At 47.1% G+C, this 15000-nt stretch overlaps 1 long non-coding RNA gene across 2 annotated transcripts in view; it reads left to right on the forward strand.

Moving 5' to 3' along the window:
- The window catches only part of LOC125772730 (uncharacterized), a 22480-nt gene that overhangs the window by 7403 nt on the left and 77 nt on the right, over nucleotides 1–15000 (forward strand). For both annotated transcript variants that reach the window (XR_007419597.1, XR_007419598.1), the window contains exon 2: nucleotides 14132–15000. This exon is cut by the window's right edge and continues 77 nt beyond it. This is a non-coding gene — a long non-coding RNA (uncharacterized LOC125772730). The remainder of the gene's footprint in view (nucleotides 1–14131) is intronic.

Genomic DNA, 15000 nt, shown 5'->3' on the forward strand with positions numbered 1-15000 from the left:
ACCGAGTGGGCCTAACATGGCCAAAAGTACCGATAGAGCACCCACATATAGCACCGAATGGGCCTAACATGGCCAAAAGTACCGATAGAGTACCCACAAATAGCACCGAGTGGGCCTAACATGGCCAAAAGTACCGATAGAGCACCCACATATAGCACCCCATTGGCCTAAGTTGGCCAAAAGTACCGATAGAGTACCCACAAAGAGCACCCAATTGGCCTAAGTTGGCCAAAAGTACCGCCAAGTAGCACCATAGAGGCCCGAGTAGAGCGAAATGTGGGCCAAATTGAACATTTGAAAATTTTTACAAGTCCAGAAAATTTTCTAAGTCCAGAAAATTTTCTAAGTCCAAAGAGTTGGACAAATTTCCTTAGGCCCAAAGGTTGCACTGAATGTTCCTAAGTTGGCCATCAGTACCCATGAAGTATCGCGAAGGTTCACCCGAAAGACACAATATGCCCTAAAGTACCCACAGAGTACCCACAAGTTGCACCCAATTGGCCTAAGTTGGCCAAAAGTACCGACAAGTAGCACCATAGAGGCCCGAGTAGAGCGAAATGTGGGCCAAAGTACCGAGTAGTTGCAACAAATGCCCAAATGGATACCAAAATGTGGTACCAAGCACCTAACTGTTGCAACAAATGCTAGCTTTCTGAGCAAAAGCTGTGGACCAATTTCGTAGAAGAACCGCCTAGGCGAAAAGGCAAAAATCGCCGAAGCTGGCCCGCTCGCAGAGCTCGCGGGCCAGGAGATACTCATAGGGCGATTTACTAGAGTGGGGAACTTGAGAATTTTTGTGTCCGAGACTTCGGGCAACTTCGCGGCCGCCCCCTTAAAGTAAAAGATTTTCTCTGGGTGCCTAAAATTCGCAATTCCCGCAAAGTCGGGAAGACGTTAAAGTTTTTGCCCAAAAAATGGCCATCGATTTAAGGTGATTTTCCAATAAGAAAATGCTTCCTATTTTGAATTTTTTCGAATATTTCCTAAACTAAGCGTCGGAGCACATGGCCGTGGAGGAACTTTTGGTAGCTTTTGGCAAGGGCTATCGGATGAAATAATGCGAAAGGCCATCGGAGCGATATTGGATTAATGCGGGCCCATAAACGTACCTAAGAAGTGAAAATTGGTACCTTGCACGCAGGATGCAAGAAATGCTTGAGTGTTAACCAACATCGGTACCAAGTACCTAGGTTATATCGAGTGCGTAGATGGAAGTCGGTACCGAAGGGAAACCTTCCTAGGCTAGGTGCACGCAAGTGAGTATGGATCGATCAGTAGAAAGATGGGAAGCCATAGGAAACCTTCCTAGGCTAGGTGCACGCAAGTGAGTATGGATCGATCAGTAGAAAGATGGGAAGCCATAGGAAACCTTCCTAGGCTAGGTGCACGCAAGTGAGTATGGATCGATCAGTAGAAAGATGGGAAGCCATAGGAAACCTTCCTAGGCTAGGTGCACGCAAGTGAGTATGGATCGATCAGTAGAAAGATGGGAAGCCATAGGAAACCTTCCTAGGCTAGGTGCACGCAAGTGAGTATGGATCGATCAGTAGAAAGATGGGAAGCCATAGGAAACCTTCCTAGGCTAGGTGCACGCAAGTGAGTATGGATCGATCAGTAGAAAGATGGGAAGCCATAGGAAACCTTCCTAGGCTAGGTGCACGCAAGTGAGTATGGATCGATCAGTAGAAAGATGGGAAGCCATAGGAAACCTTCCTAGGCTAGGTGCACGCAAGTGAGTATGGATCGATCAGTAGAAAGATGGGAAGCCCAAGGAAACCTTCCTAGGCTAGGTGCACGCAAGTGAGTATGGATCGATCAGTAGAAAGATGGGAAGCCATAGGAAACCTTCCTAGGCTAGGTGCACGCAAGTGAGTATGGATCGATCAGTAGAAAGATGGGAAGCCATAGGAAACCTTCCTAGGCTAGGTGCACGCAAGTGAGTATGGATCGATCAGTAGAAAGATGGGAAGCCATAGGAAACCTTCCTAGGCTAGGTGCACGCAAGTGAGTATGGATCGATCAGTAGAAAGATGGGAAGCCATAGGAAACCTTCCTAGGCTAGGTGCACGCAAGTGAGTATGGATCGATCAGTAGAAAGTGGGAAGCCCATTACCAAATGCCCTAGTGAAGACCGTAAACGAATATCATGAACCGATAAGGAGCACCAAATGCCCTAGTGAAGACCGTAAACGAATATCATGAACCGATAAGGAGCACCAAATGCCCTAGTGAAGACCGTAAACGAATATCATGAACCGATAAGGAGCACCAAATGCCCTAGTGAAGACCGTAAACGAATATCATGAACCGAGAAGTAGCAACGAATGCCTGAAAAAGTACCAAGTCCACGGTATAGAGTAACGAGAGTTAACCGCCGTGATGTATGCAATGAGGGCAGCCATTGCATGGGTTCTGGACTTGGTTCGCGAATAACTTTTTTGCTAGACATCGGACAAAGTTGACGTGGAAGAACGAAATGTAGCATTTGGTGCCACCTATCCAAAACTTTTTCAAGATTGAAGATCCGATCGATACAGCCTGAGTTATAGGCAAAAGTTGGTGCAAAATTGAGCATTTTTAATGGTGAAAAATCGGTACTCCTCGAATAGCTCCTGTTGGAAGCATCGGACCACATGGTCGTGGAGGAACATATTGTAGCGTGCGGTGTCAAGTATCGACACCCAAAACCGCATGTCCGATGGACGGAAAATGACCAAGTTATAGTGAAAACTTGGTTGCACCAAATTCCCGAAGAAGTGCAACGAGAAGGTGAATGCGATGGTTGTTCGTCGAATAGCTCCGGCCACAGACATGGTAGCGATTAGTGGTGCATGGAAGAAATCTAGCCACAAGTGCCATCTACCCATGGCCAGAAGAAAGTGTGGCCATATCTTGGATACCGGCGGAGCTATGGGGCAAATATGGGCCAAAAATGGTGCAAGTTGGACCAAAAATCCGACCAAGTGCGCGAGGCGCTTTCGTGAATAGCTCCGGCCAGAGACATGGTAGCGATTAGTGGTGCATGGAAGAAATCTAGCCACAAGTGCCATCTACCCATGGCCAGAAGAAAGTGTGGCCATATCTTGGATACCGGCGGAGCTATGGGGCAAATATGGGCCAAAAATGGTGCAAGTTGGACCAAAAATCCGACCAAGTGCGCGAGGCGCTTTCGTGAATAGCTCCGGCCACAGACATGGTAGCGATTAGTGGTGCATGGAAGAAATCTAGCCACAAGTGCCATCTACCCATGGCCAGAAGAAAGTGTGGCCATATCTTGGATACCGGCGGAGCTATGGGGCAAATATGGGCCAAAAATGGTGCAAGTTGGACCAAAAATCCGACCAAGTGCGCGAGGCGCTTTCGTGAATAGCTCCGGCCAGAGACATGGTAGCGATTAGTAAAGCATGGAAGAAATCTAGCCACAAGTGCCATCTACCCATGGCCAGAAGAAAGTGTGGCCATATCTTGGATACCGGCGGAGCTATGGGGCAAATACGGGCCAACAATGGTGCCAGGTGGACCAAAAATCCGACCAAGTGCGCGAGGCGCTTTCGTGAATAGCTCCGGCCACAGACATGGTAGCGATTAGTGGTGCATGGAAGAAATCTAGCCACAAGTGCCATCTACCCATGGCCAGAAGAAAGTGTGGCCATATCTTGGATACCGGCGGAGCTATGGGGCAAATATGGGCCAAAAATGGTGCAAGTTGGACCAAAAATCCGACCAAGTGCGCGAGGCGCTTTCGTGAATAGCTCCGGCCAGAGACATGGTAGCGATTAGTGGTGCATGGAAGAAATCTAGCCACAAGTGCCATCTACCCATGGCCAGAAGAAAGTGTGGCCATATCTTGGATACCGGCGGAGCTATGGGGCAAATACGGGCCAACAATGGTGCCAGGTGGACCAAAAATCCGACCAAGTGCGCGAGGCGCTTTCGTGAATAGCTCCGGCCACAGACATGGTAGCGATTAGTGGTGCATGGAAGAAATCTAGCCACAAGTGCCATCTACCCATGGCCAGAAGAAAGTGTGGCCATATCTTGGATACCGGCGGAGCTATGGGGCAAATATGGGCCAAAAATGGTGCAAGTTGGACCAAAAATCCGACCAAGTGCGCGAGGCGCTTTCGTGAATAGCTCCGGCCAGAGACATGGTAGCGATTAGTGGTGCATGGAAGAAATCTAGCCACAAGTGCCATCTACCCATGGCCAGAAGAAAGTGTGGCCATATCTTGGATACCGGCGGAGCTATGGGGCAAATACGGGCCAACAATGGTGCCAGGTGGACCAAAAATCCGACCAAGTGCGCGAGGCGCTTTCGTGAATAGCTCCGGCCACAGACATGGTAGCGATTAGTGGTGCATGGAAGAAATCTAGCCACAAGTGCCATCTACCCATGGCCAGAAGAAAGTGTGGCCATATCTTGGATACCGGCGGAGCTATGGGGCAAATATGGGCCAAAAATGGTGCAAGTTGGACCAAAAATCCGACCAAGTGCGCGAGGCGCTTTCGTGAATAGCTCCGGCCAGAGACATGGTAGCGATTAGTGGTGCATGGAAGAAATCTAGCCACAAGTGCCATCTACCCATGGCCAGAAGAAAGTGTGGCCATATCTTGGATACCGGCGGAGCTATGGGGCAAATATGGGCCAAAAATGGTGCAAGTTGGACCAAAAATCCGAAAAAGTACCTAGGTAAATGCGATGGTTGTTCGTCGAATAGCTCCGGCCACAGACATGGTAGCGATTAGTGGTGCATGGAAGAAATCTAGCCACAAGTGCCATCTACCCATGGCCAGAAGAAAGTGTGGCGCTATCTTGGATACCGGCGGAGCTATGGGGCAAATATGGGCCAAAAATGGTGAAGTTGGACCAAAAATCCGACCAAGTGCGCGAGGCGCTTTCGTGAATAGCTCCGGCCACAGACATGGTAGCGATTAGTGGTGCATGGAAGAAATCTAGCCACAAGTGCCATCTACCCATGGCCAGAAGAAAGTGTGGCCATATCTTGGATACCGGCGGAGCTATGGGGCAAATATGGGCCAAAAATGGGTAAAATTGTACGGTCCAAAGCCAAGGGTAAATTTTTTTATTCCTCTAATAACTTCTAGCACAGACATTGAATCGGTTGGTGATGTATGGATGAAATGTAGCAAACAGTTGGAACTACCCATAAAATCTTAAAGATTGACGATCCAATGTATAGAACCGGAGTAATGTGCGATACTTGGTGAAAAATCGAGTGAAAAATTAGCTATAAACTGTTTTTGGCCCATAACTCGAATACTAGACATCGGAAGGGGGGGTCGTAGAACGATTTTTTGTTGCCCTATCGATTCCCTATCGAACGAGCAAAAGTTGTTTTTTTGACCAAAAAGGACCCCTACTCTAGTAAAATTGGCCTGATTTTACTAGTCCCCGGTACCCGTACAGGCAAAATGAGCAAAATGCTCAAGTATGAATGGTTTTTGGCTAATAACTCGAATACTAGACGTCGCAGGGGGGTGTCGTGGAACAATTTTTGGTAGCCCTTGAAATTATCTATCGAATGACATATACTTGATTTTTGGCCAAAAAGTTCCCTAGACTAGTAAAAATCGCATCATTTTACTAGAGTCGGGTACCCTGGACGAAAAACCGCTATAATTGCGGTTTTTGGCTAATAACTCGAATACTAGACGTCGCAGGGGGGTGTCGTGGAACAATTTTTGGTAGCCCTTGAAATTATCTATCGAATGACATATACTTGATTTTTGGCCAAAAAGTTCCCTAGACTAGTAAAAATCGCATCATTTTACTAGAGTCGGGTACCCTGGACGAAAAACCGCTATAATTGCGGTTTTTGGCTAATAACTCGAATACTAGACGTCGCAGGGGGGTGTCGTGGAACAATTTTTGGTAGCCCTTGAAATTATCTATCGAATGACATATACTTGATTTTTGGCCAAAAAGTTCCCTAGACTAGTAAAAATCGCATCATTTTACTAGAGTCGGGTACCCTGGACGAAAAACCGCTATAATTGCGGTTTTTGGCTAATAACTCGAATACTAGACGTCGCAGGGGGGTGTCGTGGAACAATTTTTGGTAGCCCTTGAAATTATCTATCGAATGACATATACTTGATTTTTGGCCAAAAAGTTCCCTAGACTAGTAAAAATCGCATCATTTTACTAGAGTCGGGTACCCTGGACGAAAAACCGCTATAATTGCGGTTTTTGGCTAATAACTCGAATACTAGACGTCGCAGGGGGGTGTCGTGGAACAATTTTTGGTAGCCCTTGAAATTATCTATCGAATGACATATACTTGATTTTTGGCCAAAAAGTTCCCTAGACTAGTAAAAATCGCATCATTTTACTAGAGTCGGGTACCCTGGACGAAAAACCGCTTAAGTTGCGGTTTTTGGCTAATAACTCGAATACTAGACGTCGCAGGGGGGTGTCGTGGAACAATTTTTGGTAGCCCTTGAAATTATCTATCGAATGACATATACTTGATTTTTGGCCAAAAAGTTCCCTAGACTAGTAAAAATCGCATCATTTTACTAGAGTCGGGTACCCTGGACGAAAAACCGCTTAAGTTGCGGTTTTTGGCTAATAACTCGAATACTAGACGTCGCAGGGGGGTGTCGTGGAACAATTTTTGGTAGCCCTTGAAATTATCTATCGAATGACATATACTTGATTTTTTGACCAAAAAGTTCCTAGACTAGTAAAAATCGCATCATTTTACTAGAGTCGGGTACCCTGTACGAAAAACCGCTATAGTTGCGGTTTTTGGCCAATAACTCGAATACTAGACGTCGGAGGGGGGTGCCGTAGAACAATTTTTTGTAGCCCTTGAAATTACCTTTCGAATGATATATAGTGGTTTTTTGGTCAAACAGTGACCCCGAGACTAGTAACCCTCCATACACAAAACCGCCTAAAAAGTTTTGGTTTTGCAAAATTTTGAAAAGTGCGTCAAAAAAATTTTTTCAAAAAGTACCAAATCGTGATCAGAACTCACTATAGACCATAAAAAGTGAAATCCGATGGTCATTTGCAACACTTGGTCAATCGAGAAAAATTTCACTTTTTTACTAGAGTCGGGTACCCTGAACGAAAAATCGCTCAAGTGATGGTTTTTGGCCAATAACTCGAATACTAGACGTCGGAGGGGGGTGCCGTAGAACAATTTTTTGTAGCCCTTGAAATTACCTTTCGAATGATATATAGTGGTTTTTTGGTCAAACAGTGACCCCGAGACTAGTAACCCTCCATACACAAAACCGCCTACAAAAACTTTGTTTTGAAAAATTTTGAAAAGTTCAAAAAAATTTTTTTTTCAAAAACTACTAAAACGTGATAAGAACTTACTATAGACCATGAAAAGTGATATCCGATGATAATTTGCAAAAGTTGGTAACTAGTAAAAAATTTCACTTTTTTACTAGAGTCGGTGCAACGAGAAAAAAAAAGTCCGTGATGGAGAAAAATGGCACGTTTTCCACGCCTGTACGCTTTCGTTTTCTATATAGGGGGTAGGTGAGCCAGAAGCATGAATTTGACTGAGTACGTATCTTTATGAATTGGGCCCTTCTAAATCGATTGAGACTACCCCCAGGACGATCGGACGACTGCTTCTGGCTCAAAATGTGGTTTTTAGATTTTGATCGTCAATTATGAGAGAAAAAATCGATTAGAAGTAAAGATACGAAATGCTTGGTCTAAGTTGGGAAACGACTTCGGATATTTGTTGGACGTTGTCGTAGAAGGTCCGAGGACCAAGGAAAAGTGATTTCCAAGTGGATTTATGCACTATTAGTCGATGGTAAGATGTGAAATTAGTAGAACTTACCATACAGTTTGCGAAGTTGAAGCAATCGGTTGGTGAATATGGTACTGTCTGTCCAATTTGGTGGTTCGGAATGAGTGAAACGATGTTGATGATGGATAGACGTTCCGATTGCCCCCGATCGGGGAACATATAGTGGTCTTTAAGGTCCAAGTACCTATGTTTTGGTAAGCAGAACTGAGAGTTAAAGGATGAAAGTCGGCCATTCCTAATATCATCCTATCGGTGGTTCGCGAGTTGTTTGAGGACCGGAGCAGCTCGCGATGAAACGGTCCTAGGGTATTGGTTATCCATCCAAGGAAGAGTAAATGCGATCCTAGATGTGTGTCGTTGGCCGTTCTACCGGTATCGCCTATCGATGAGATATCGACGGGCATGCCTTACTCGAAAGTTGAATTCTAGGATCGATGGTCAAACAGACCTATGAGCGATAAACCAAACTGAACACGTATTGATGTCGGCTTTTCCTATCATTTGATGCCGCAGGTTGTTTAGGGACCGGAGCAACTTGCGGCCGAGACGGTCCCCGGGGGTTTCTTTCTCCAAGGAGTGGAAACTATTAAGCAAGAGTTGTAGCAAGATACGATCCTCTGATGTGTCGTTGGCCGTTCATGCGGTATCGCCTGTCGATGAGATATCGATGGGCATGCCTTACTCTACCGACCTTCTAATTGAGAGTATTAATCAGGGATCGATGGTCAAACAAGACCAATGAGCGATAAACCAAACTGAACACGTATTGATGTCGGCTTTTCCTATCATTTGATGCCGCAGGTTGTTTAGGGACCGGAGCAGCTTGCGGCCGAGACGGTCCCCGGGGGTTTCTTTCTCCAAGGAGAAGAAACGATTAAGCAAAAGTTGTAGCAAGATACGATCCTCTGATGTGTCGTTGGCCGTTCAAGCGGTATCGCCTGTCGATGAGATATCGATGGGCATGCCTTACTCTCCCGACTGGATTACTGAGAGTTTAATCAGGGATCGATGGTCAAACAGACCAATGAGCGATAAACCAAACTGAACACATATTGATGTCGGCATTTCCTATCATTTGTCGCAGGTTGTTTAGGGACCGGAGCAGCTTGCGACCGAGACGGTCCCCGGGGGTTTCTTTCTCTAAGGAGTGGAAACGATTAAGCAAAAGTCGTAGCAATAATCGATCACCTGATGTGTCGTTGGCCGTTCTTGCGGTATCGCCTGTCGATGAGATATCGATGGGCATGCCTTACTCTCCTGACTGTTTAATTGAGAGTTATAATCAGGGATCGATGGTCAAAAAGACCTATGAGCGATAAACCAAACTGAACACGTATTGATGTCGGCATTTCCTATCATTTGTCGCAGGTTGTTTGGGGACCGGAGCAGCTTGCGACCGAGACGGTCCCTTCCCGAAAGATGGTGAACCGAGTCGTCTGGCGTAAAAACCGGACGACTCGAAAGGGCTTGACCCTTTCAAGTGAGCGATAATCACATTCTACGCTCAGTTCGACAGCTACAAGGCAATCACTCGCTATGTTCAGAGCTAATACATGCAACATGCCGGCATTGTTTCCACCGACGCATGGATTCAAGACTGGTGCACTTATTAGTTAAACCGTTCGCCTCCGGGTGTTTCGAGTTCAAGTCTGGATGAGGATTGATCTTGCTGGTAATAGCTTGAGCCCCTGAATAAGGGGTCGAAGCGTACATCTTGAGACCATGTACAACATATTACCAAATCGGCACCATGGGTTCGGGTGCAAGTGATGTAACCGTGAAAGATGTTGAGCAGCCCAACATCGGTTTACACACGCATAATAGGAAGGCAGCGCTGTCGACTGGTCAGTCGTGTAAGAAGTGTGCATTATCGATCACAAATATATTGGTGATCTGTAGGTTGCGCATACACCATGCCCGGTGTAAAGTGCCGTGGTCCCCCCCGGGGGGCTGCATCAAACCGTTCGCCACGCGAACTACCCAATGGAACGAACTCTATGCATTTAATAAGAAGAAGAGATGATAATGAAACACGGTCGATTTAAGAGTTGAAAACGTTGAAATACCTATAAGCAAGTCTTAAGTTGGTGGTGACCGTTACGCCCCAACAAATTGGTGCCTTACCCTACACCAAAGAGCCATTCAACATGGTTCAAGTGAGCGATAATCACGCTCTACGCTCAGTATGACAGCTGCAAGGCAATCACTCGCTAAGTTCAGAGCTAATACATGCAACACGCCGGCATTGTTTCCACCGACGCATGGATTCAAGACTGGTGCACTTATTAGTTAAACCGTTCGCCTGCGGGTGTTTCGAGTTCAAGTCTGGATGAGGATTGTTCTTGCTGGTAATAGCTTGAGCCCCTGAATAAGGGGCCGAAGCGTACATCTTGAGAGTAAATGTACAACATATTACCAAATCGGCACCGTGGGTTCTGGTGCAAGTGATGTAACCATGAAAGATGTTGAGCAGCCCAACATCGGTTTACACACGCATAAGGGGTTTATTGTTATCTGTAGGTTGCGCATACACCATACCCGGTGTAAAGTGCCGTGGTCCCCCAGGGGGCTGCATCAAAACGTTCGCCATGCGAACTACCCAATGGAACGAACTCGATGTATTGAAAGAGATGAACAATTAATAGCGAGAATAGGGGCCCGGAAGCAATTCCGCGGCCCTACGGTCGATTCAAGAGTTGAAACGTTGTACAATCGTGGATAGCACCTAGTGCTAATATGGTGAGAGATAATGTGTGAGGAAATTTAGTTTCCTAAAGTTTAGTTAGTGGTTTCCGTTGTGCCCTAACAAACTTAAAGTTGGTGGTGACCGTTACACCCCAACAAATTGGTGCCTTACCCAACACCAAAGAGCCATTCCATATGGTTCTAGAGAGAGAGAGTTGTGTGGAAATTTATTTCCCACTAAGCGAGTGTGTGTCTGTAGTGGAACGAATTCTGGTTGATCCTACCAGTAATATACGCTTGTCTCAAAGGTTAAGCCATGCATGTCTAAGTACAAACATAAATGAATGTGAAACCGCATAAGGCTCAGTATAACAGCTATAATTCACAAGATCATCCTACCACTAGTTACTTGGATAACTGTGGAAAATCCAGAGCTAATACATGCAACATGCCGGGACTGTTGCCCTCGCGGGTAGCTGAACTGGTGCACTTATTAGTTAAACCAATCGCCTCCGGGCGGCTTGAGTTGAAGTCTGGATAAGGACGCAGATCGTATGGTCGCTTGTCGACTGACGACAGATCTTTCAAATGTCTGCCCTATCAACTATTGATGGTAGTGTAGAGGACTACCATGGTTGCGACGGGTAACGGGGAATCAGGGTTCGATTCCGGAGAGGGAGCCTGAGAAATGGCTACCACATCCAAGGAAGGCAGCAGGCGCGTAAATTACCCAATCCCAGTACGGGGAGGTAGTGACGAGAAATAACAATATGGACCTCTCTAACGATGGTCCATAATTGGAATGAGTTGAGTATAAATCCTTCAACAAGGATCAAGTGGAGGGCAAGTCTGGTGCCAGCAGCCGCGGTAATTCCAGCTCCACTAGCGTATATTAAAGTTGTTGCGGTTAAAACGTTCGAAGTTGATTGCCCGTCCAGACACGTGACCGCCACGGGCGCCCGGTTACACGCCGGGGCCGTTCGTGCGCGCGCTCACGGCTGCGACTCACAATGGTGTACTTGGGCGTTACTCTGTGAACGAGTACCGTGCTACCGGTTAACTCCGGCACGGGCTCCTCATGGTGCTCAAGATACTCACATTTACCTTGAACAAATTAGAGTGCTCAAAGCAGGCTAAGACAAAGCGTCCGGCCCCCCCGTGGGGTTGGCGTTGGCCGAGAATAATCTTGCATGGAATAATGGAATATGACCTCGGTTTATACGATTTCGTTGGTTTGTCAGAAACCTAGAGGTAATGATTAACAGAAGTAGTTGGGGGCATTGGTATTACGGCGCGAGAGGTGAAATTCGTAGACCGTCGTAGGACCAACTGAAGCGAAAGCGTTTGCCATGGATGCTTTCTTTAATCAAGAACGAAAGTTAGAGGATCGAAGGCGATTAGATACCGCCCTAGTTCTAACCGTAAACGATGCCAATTAGCAATTGGGAGACGCTACCCCTATTCGGTGCTCTCAGTCGCTTCCGGGAAACCAAAATCGGGTTCCGGGGGAAGTATGGTTGCAAAGTTGAAACTTAAAGGAATTGACGGAAGGGCACCACAAGAAGTGGAGCTTGCGGCTTAATTTGACTCAACACGGGAAAATTTACCAGGTCCAAACTTATCGAGGTAAGACAGATTGATAGCTCTTTCTCAAATTTAAGGGTAGTGGTGCATGGCCGTTCTTAGTTCGTGGAATGATTTGTCTGGTTAATTCCGATAACGAACGTGACTCAAACATGCTAACTAGAACGCTGTCAGCAGTGCGCCTCCGGGCGCACCTGACGTTACAGCCGGGCGGCGCCTTCACGGGCGGTCGTCGGCTACGTTTGCCCTGCTTAGCGGGACAACTTGTGTTTAGCAAGCTGAGAATGAGCGATAACAGGTCCGTGATGCCCTTAGATGTTCTGGGCTGCACGCGTGCTACAATGTGGGTCGCAGCGTGTTCTCGCCAATAGGCGCCCCCATTCCGAGAGGAACGGGAAATCACTAAAATGCCCATCTAGTCGGGATTGGGGACTGCAACGGTCCCCATGAACCTGGAATTTCTAGTAAGCACTAGTCATTAGCTAGTGCTGATTACGTCCCTGCCCTTTGTACACACCGCCCGTCGCTACTACCGATGGATTATTTAGTGAGGTTTCTGGAGGCTTACCTTCCGCGGTTCCTTCGTGAGCTGCAGCTGGCATGGCTGAAGTTGACCGAACTTGATGATTTAGAGGAAGTAAAAGTCGTAACAAGGTTTCCGTAGGTGAACCTGCGGAAGGATCATTACTGATGATCGTCCGCGAGTGACCAACCATGAGCTGCCTTCGGTGTAGCTCGGTCGCTCGCTTGCTATGTGTCAGAATTTGTTGAAAGCCAACTCGTTCGTTGTACACTTTGATGGGTGACCATCACTGTGTCTCCGTGCCGAGCTAGATCTCCCCTAGCCGTAAGGCACTTGAACGCCCCTTCGACGACGAGTTGCATGTGTGTGGTATGTGTCAGAATCTGGTGAAGCTTTCTGCATGTGATGTGCCTTGTGTGGATCCGTGGCCATTGCATTGTGTCTGGTGCTTAGATACCCAGACACTTAGAACGCTTGCGCGGAAAGCAAACTCGATCGTTGTACACTTTGATGGGTGACCATCACTGTGTCTCCGTGCCGTGCTAGATCCCCCCTAGCCGTAAGGCACTTTGAACGCCCCTTCGACGACGAGTTACAAGAGTGTGGTATGTGTCAGAATCTGGTGAAGCTTTCTGCATGTGATGTGCCTTGTGTGGATCCGTGGCCATTGCATTGTGTCTGGTGTGTAGGTACCCAGACACTTAGAACGCTTGCGCGGAAAGCAAACTCGATCGTTGTACACTTTGATGGGCAACCATCACTGTGTCTCCGTGCCGTGCTAGATCTCCCCTAGCCGTAAGGCACTTTGAACGCCCCTTCGACGACGAGTTACAAGAGTGTGGTATGTGTCATAATCTGGTGAAGCTTTCTGCATGTGATGTGCCTTGTGTGGATCCGTGGCCATTGCATTGTGTCTGGTGTGTAGGTACCCAGACACTTAAGCAAACTCGATCGTTGTACACTGTGATGGGCGAGCATCACTGTGTCTCCGTGCCGTGTAAGAGCTCCCCTGGCCATCAGGCACTTGAAAGGTCCTTCGACGACGAGTTACAATAGTGGTGTGTTAGATACGTCAGGTGATGGTATCTACTGTTGTGCAATACGTATCCGGCCACGGCACGGAACGAACGGGAACTGTGGTGCAGACATACAAAGAGTTAAGCCTATTAGTCATTAACTCTAAGGACGGGGCCATGGGGCGGTACGCAAAGGATACGGATGAGCGAGTATGCAGGCCCAATACTCAATAGCTCGATCCGATCCAAGCACATGAGTTGACTGCGGCGCCAGGTTAACCAATGTGCTAGATTCTATTTGGCCAGTAGAATCTTGTGTCTTATGCGATTTGATACCAAGACACCAGAACGAAAGTTAGTTGAAGAGTTATTAAACTCTTATGAAGTATGGTTGTGCAATCACAACTTATGACTTTAACCTATAAAGTGGATATGGACTTGCAATTATAACATGGAATCTCTACACACCCCATGAGCTCGATCCAATCCACGCACACGAGTTGCCTGAGTAGCGACAGGTATACCGATGTGCAATACGTATCCGGCCACGGCACGGAACGAACGGGAACTGTGGTGCAGACATACAAAGAGTTAAGCCTACTAGTCATTAACTCTAAGGACGGGGCCATGGGGCGGTACGCAAAGGATACGGATGAGCGAGTATGCAGGCCCAATACTCAATAGCTCGATCCGATCCAAGCACATGAGTTGACTGCGGCGCCAGGTTAACCAATGTGCTAGATTCTATTTGGCCAGTAGAATCTTGTGTCTTACGCGATTTGATACCAAGACACCAGAACGAAAGTTAGTTGAAGAGTGATTAAACTCTTATGAAGAATGGTTGTGCAATCACAACTTATGACTTTAACCTATAAAGTGGATATGGACTATCAATTATAACATGGGGCACACACCATGTTCTCGATCCAATCCACGCACACGAGTTGCCTGAGTAGCGACAGGTATACCGATGTGCAATACGTATCCGGCCATAGGCACGGAACGAACAGGAACTGTGGTGCAGACATACAAGGGCCATGGGGCGGTACGCAAAGGATACGGATGAGCGAGTATGCAGGCCCAATACTCAATAGCTCGATCCGATCCAAGCACATGAGTTGACTGCGGCGTCAGGTTAACCAATGTGCAATACGTATCCGGCTACGGCACGGAACGAACAGGAACTGTGGTGCAGACATACAAGGGCCATGGGGCGGTACGCAAAGGATACGGATGAGCGAGTATGCAGGCCCAATACTCAATAGCTCGATCCGATCCAAGCACATGAGTTGACTGCGGCGTCAGGTTAACCGATGTGCTAAGAGAGTTGTTCCTGGGCCTTCAAAGTGACTTCAAAACTATCTTAGCGAATGGTGGCCATGGGCGT

This window comes from Anopheles funestus, assembly GCF_943734845.2.
Source record: "Anopheles funestus chromosome X unlocalized genomic scaffold, idAnoFuneDA-416_04 X_unloc_102, whole genome shotgun sequence".
Classification (NCBI taxonomy): Eukaryota; Metazoa; Arthropoda; class Insecta; order Diptera; family Culicidae; genus Anopheles; species Anopheles funestus.